Below are 5,882 nucleotides of genomic sequence, written 5' to 3' on the forward strand. Positions count from 1 at the left end.
AATTGGACCCTACCACTGCAACTGGTCCTTGTTACAATTGTTTCATCACATCCTGCCGCTCAATTCCTTCCTGCAATGTATGGTATTTAACTGTTGCTATACAGTGAGGTGGCACATTTGTTATTAAAAAAAAAAAAATGCCAAACATCATAACCACTTTGGCCTTTATATTCCAAAAAAAGTTTCTCAAGTGTACAATATAGTGTAAGTGGGCTGTCCAGACCTGTTTTCTGAAAAAAGTATTTTTGTGTGGATGTATGAACTGGTGAAGCATAACAGATGCTAAGTGAACTGTGAAATGGACTGTCTTATCTTTGCATCTCTCATACTCCTGAGCAAAAATCTGTGCAATGAACATTGAAAATGAAGAAAAGTGGCCGGTCGATAGGCAAACAATGTATAGATATAATTCACAAAAGATATGTAAGTGATCAATAACAGTATCAAAAAACTTCAACTGTTAAGCTCCATTGGAAGAAGGCCCTTGTTTTGTGAACTGCTCTTATCTCTAGAACCTTCTTCCACAGAATTTAGAACATAATAGATATTCAATGAAATAATGCCATCTGCACCAACATCGATGCAACTAGAAATCATACTAAATAAGTCATAAAGACCAATACCCTATGACATCATGCATGCGTAAAATTTTAAATGTGGCACAAACGAATTCATCTACAAAAGAGAAAAAGACTCACAGACATAGAGAATGGATTTGTGGCTGCCAAGGAGGAGAGTGGGCGGTAGTGGGATGGACAGGGGTTTAGGGTTAGTAAATGAAAATTATTACCTTTAGAAGAGATAAGCAATGAGGTCCTACTATATAGCACAGGGAATATATCTAGTCTCTTGGGACAGACCATGATGGCATGTAATTTAAGAAAAGGAACGTGTATATACTTATGACTGAGTCACTTTGCTATACAGGAGAAATTGGCACAACGTTGTAAATCAACTACACTTTAAAAGTGTTTTAAAGAAGAACATAGTAGATATTTGACATTTACTGACAGGATGAATAAACTTTCCTGGTATTCAAGTAAGTGCAAAAATAAAACCATAATAAAGACGTCATTATTGATCTAACATATAAACCAAATTTTGGTTTTGTTTTTCATGATCAAACCAATGTTGGAGAAGGCACAGAGGGACAAGACTTCAGATATGATTATATTTGTAAATTATTGGGGGAGGGAGGCAGATAAAAAGTAAGGGAAGGAAAACAATGGAGAGATAGAGCTTCTCCAGGTTCATCTATTCCAACTCCCTCATTTTACAAATGAAAATGTCACTCATTTATTCAAGATGGGACCCAACCCCTGCCCTCAAAGAGCCATCAAATGGAGGAGAAAGACACTGAACAAAGTTATTATATGGAGAAATGCAGACTGTGATGGCAGAGGATAAGGAAAGCCCAGCCTGGTGGGTAGACTCAGAGGGAGCTTCCCAGAAATGACAAGTCATCTAAGACTTGAAAGATAGGTAGGACTTGGTAGGAGCCCAAAGTCAGCAGCAGTAAACTTAAACCCCTGGACATTATATATATATGTGTGTGTGTGTGTGTGTGCACATATATATAGAGAGAGAAAGAGAGTTCCCATTGTAGCTCAGCAGGTTAAGGACCCAACATAGTCTCCTTGAGGATATGGGTTCAACCCCTGGCCCTGCTCAGTGGGTTAAGGATTCAGCATTGCCGTGAGCTGCAGTGGAGGGTGCAGATGTGGCTTGCATCTAGCATTGCTGTGGCTATGGTGTAGGCAGGCAGCTGCAACTCTGGTTCAACCCTCTCCTGGGAACTTCCATATGCTGTAGGTGTGGCTGTGAAAAGCAAAAAAAAAAAAAAAAAATATATATATATATATATATATATATATATAAAATGAAAAGTGAAGTAAGAAAAGGCAAATCAACTAGCAACTTGAGACCCAAACAGTAACAGTGCAGTAAGTTTCCTGGGTTTTCTTTGTGACTCACGTATTTCAGACCGATTGCTGGGGAAGCCAGCAACCCAGCAACCTGGAGATGCTAAGAGGCACAGACAAAAAGGCGCAGCCTAACCAAGATGGAAAATATTTAGATCATTGTACTCTAACCAAATACCATGGAAGAAACTATGGCTGCAACCCCAACTCCTGCCAATTAAGGCCACATGAGGAGCCTAGACTTCCCTCCCTGGGCTTTAACAGGAATTCACAAGCCACTTGCCAGGATGGTATCAAGGAAGGAGTAGGAACAGCACGTTCATCCCCGCCAAGTGGTATTAAATCACCTTCCAGTGATTCTTCATCAAGAACCTGGACTTCCACTACAGTTGGCAGCGACAGGGTATTTCTTTTCCCTCCCTGTACAGGTGATGTCAGAGGGCAACTAGGAGAGTTAGGACATTCACCAATCCCATGGTATGAGTAGAGCCTATGTGCCAAGTGGTAACGAGGCATTCTAATCCCTCCCAGCATAGGAGGTACCACTGCAGTCCAGGAGGGAGCCAGAACCATCACTCCCATCAAGCTGTAGCAAGGCTCTTCTTTCTCTCAGATGTCAGTGGAGAAATTTTTACCTTCCATGTGCCACTAATGAGGCAGCACTCACAATTCCCCTGCTAGAGTGCTATCCCAGTAAGCCAGGAAAAAAAAAAAAAAAAAAAAAACAGTATCTAAAGAAGTTTCAGAATCTCGTAATACCTGAAATGCCAAGGTTTCATTTTTTTTAAACATCATTCATCATGTCAAGATCCAGGGGGATCTCAAACTGAAAACAAGAGCATCAGAATATTCCACACCAAGATAAAAGAGACGTTAGAATTATTTGGCAAATATTTTTAAGTAGTTATCATAAAAGTGCTTCAGTGAGTACTTGCAAACATGTTTGAAACAAATCACAAAATAGAGAGTCCAAGCAAAGGAAGACACAAAGCACTAAATGGAAATTTTAGAATTATAAAACATAATAAGTAAATAATCCAAAGGATAGGCTCAAACTGAAATATCCAACAATAGAATTGCTCAATCTGAACAGACAAAAGAGACTGAACAAAAACAAACAGAGCTTCAGGGACCTATGTGAGTTTAACAAAAAAATCTAACATTCCTGTCATCATAGTTCCAGAAGGAGAGGATAAATAAGTTGAGGCTGAAAGAGTACTTTAAAGACTGAAAACTTCTGAAATTTGGCAAAAGATATAAAGCCTCAGATTCAAAAAGCTGAGCAATTACCAAGCAGGATATACTCGGAGATATCCAGAACAAAACACATTGTAAGCAAACTTTAGAAAGACAAAAAAATATATATATATATTCTTTTCAAGTGTCCATGAAACCTACACCAAGACAGTTTATACATCCTGGGCCAGAAAACAAACCTCAGTAGATGTAAAGAATTTAAATCATAGAGGGCGTGTTCTCCAACCACAGTGCAATCAGATTAAAAATCAAGAGCATAAAAACATCTAGAAAATCTCTAATTGGAAGACTAAACAACACACGTCTCAACAATCCATGAGTCAAAAAGAAAGGCTCAAGAGGCTTCTTTCAAATACAGTGAACTAAATGAAAATGAAAATACACCATTGTCAAAATTTGTCGAACAGTTAAAGCAGGGCTAGAAGGGAAATTTATAGCACTACATGAATACATTAACAAGCCGAAAAGTTTCAAGAAGAATCATCTAAGCTCCTGTCTCAAGACATAGAAAAGAAGGGAACAAGCAGTAGGATAAAAGAGAAAAAGAACACAGCGAGCAGGAGACAGGAATTATGAAGAGCAAAAGTCCATAAAATATAACAGAAAAGCAAAAGAGAACCATCAGGAAAACCAAGAACTAGTTCTTGGAAAAGATCACTAAGATTGACAAACAGAGCATATCATTAAAGACCAGGCGGATATTCAAAAGATAATATAAAAATACTGCCAACAATTCAGCACACACCAATTTAACAACCTATGTAATATTCAGTGATTCGTCGAAACACACAAAACTACCCCAACACTCCCAGTATGAAACAGAACATTTGAATAGCCCTAAAACTATCACATAGACCATATTTGTAGTTAAAAATAGCCCTAAAACAAAAACTTCAGGCTTGAATAGTTTCTCTGGAGAATTCTACCAAATGTTTAAAGAATTAACACCACAGTCTCTTGTGTAGACTACTGAGTGTTTACTATATGCCAGGCACTGCTCCGTTCCAACTGTTTTTATAGGACTTGAACCCATTTAATCCTTTCAACAGCCCTATACAGCAGGCCCTATTATTACTCCATCCCATATGGGGTCAAACAATGAAGCCCAGAGAGCCTACATCCACAGACAGGACAGAGCGTAACTACGATTCTAGTTCAAGCTTCTGGACTGCATTTGAATCGAATCAGATACTTAGATTTGTTGTATTTTAATCTGAATTTAATGCCACAATCACTGTCAAATTTCACTTTGTAAAGGGAAACTCAGGTCTGACCGTGATGGGCTGTTTCAACACAGCAGCTGAGTAATACCGTCAGCATTCTCAATAGAAATCTTTGTGTTTGTAAACAAAAACGAAGGTCATTCCTGCTGGCAGCTGCCATACAATTTCCATCTGCATGACAGTTAAAATATATGAGAGAGTAAACGAGAAGAGAGGTTTCTTGCTGGAAATAAGAGCTTCACTGTAGCAGAACCAACCACACCACTACAATTACAAGAATCAGAAAATACAGCTTCATTAGTTTTTCCTTGCATTTGCTATGTTACCCCTTCCCTTTGATTTTAACAAGCACCCTGGGTTAAACACTGTAAACAGCCTGGTTAGAAGGAGCTGGTTTGTCTGTTACCACCTCTGTTTAGGAGACAAGGGTAGGTTAAAAACATTAAATTGACACAAAGTTTCCTGACTCATGTTTTCCCTGAACAAAAGTAGAAACATCACTGTCTCTCCCCCCAAATAGGTTACACTGAAAAATAAATTTTAATATTGGGTAAATGTTCTTCATACTTCCACACTTCCTCCCCAATAACTATGAGCTCTACGTTAACTCCGTCCTCAAAATCACGGGCAATGCCCTTGATGGCAAGGCTTGCTCCATTCCTTCACGGCATATTCACCCCATTTTACCTTATGGGACACGGACAGGCAAAGGCCATGCTGCTGGGAGAGAAGGGTGACTCTGAAGCACGTGGGAATGTGGGGAGCTCATTAGAGGTGGCCTTCATCATGGCTCCTCCAGCTTTTCCACCAGCAGAACAGGATTTGAGTGTCTGCAGTGTCTGAGGACGTGAGACAGAAGGTAGGTGGGTCCCAGGCTGAGCAGCTGTCATCTGTTCCCTGTGGACAGAGAACTTGAAGATACAGCTTCTACCAGGAGCAAGGAGGGGCTGCGTCCTGCTTGGATAAAAGATAGAGACCACTTATTTCTCATTCTTGAGGTCAAGGAGACACCTCTAGATGAGTTCCCCTTATGTTTCAGTGGGTCAAGAACCCATGTGTGGGTTCTATCCCTGGCCTTGCTCTCAGCGGGTTAAGATCTGGTGTTGAGGCAAGCTGCGGAACAGGTCACAAATGTAGCTCAGATCGAGTGTTGCTGTGGCTGTTGCAAAGGCCCCAGATGCAGCTCCGCTTCGACCCCCAGGCCAGGAACTTCCTTATGCCGCAGGTGCGGCCCTAAGGGGACCTCAGAACCACACCCTTGCAGAAAGCTTCCTCAGGGGTCCGAAGAGGGAGTGGCACAGACCACAGGACAACCTGTCAACTTCCCAGAAACCCTGGAGGTCGGATCCATCCTGGCTAAAGATGTGCGCACACAGGGGAGGGCCCAGGGTCAGGCCAAGTGTGAGTGCAAGGCCACATGACGCAAGATGATTGGCCAGAGGAAGCCCAGAAGGATGGCCCCACGCAAGTGATTTAAACC

This window comes from Phacochoerus africanus, chromosome 4 (assembly GCF_016906955.1).
Source record: "Phacochoerus africanus isolate WHEZ1 chromosome 4, ROS_Pafr_v1, whole genome shotgun sequence".
Lineage (NCBI taxonomy): Eukaryota > Metazoa > Chordata > Mammalia > Artiodactyla > Suidae > Phacochoerus > Phacochoerus africanus.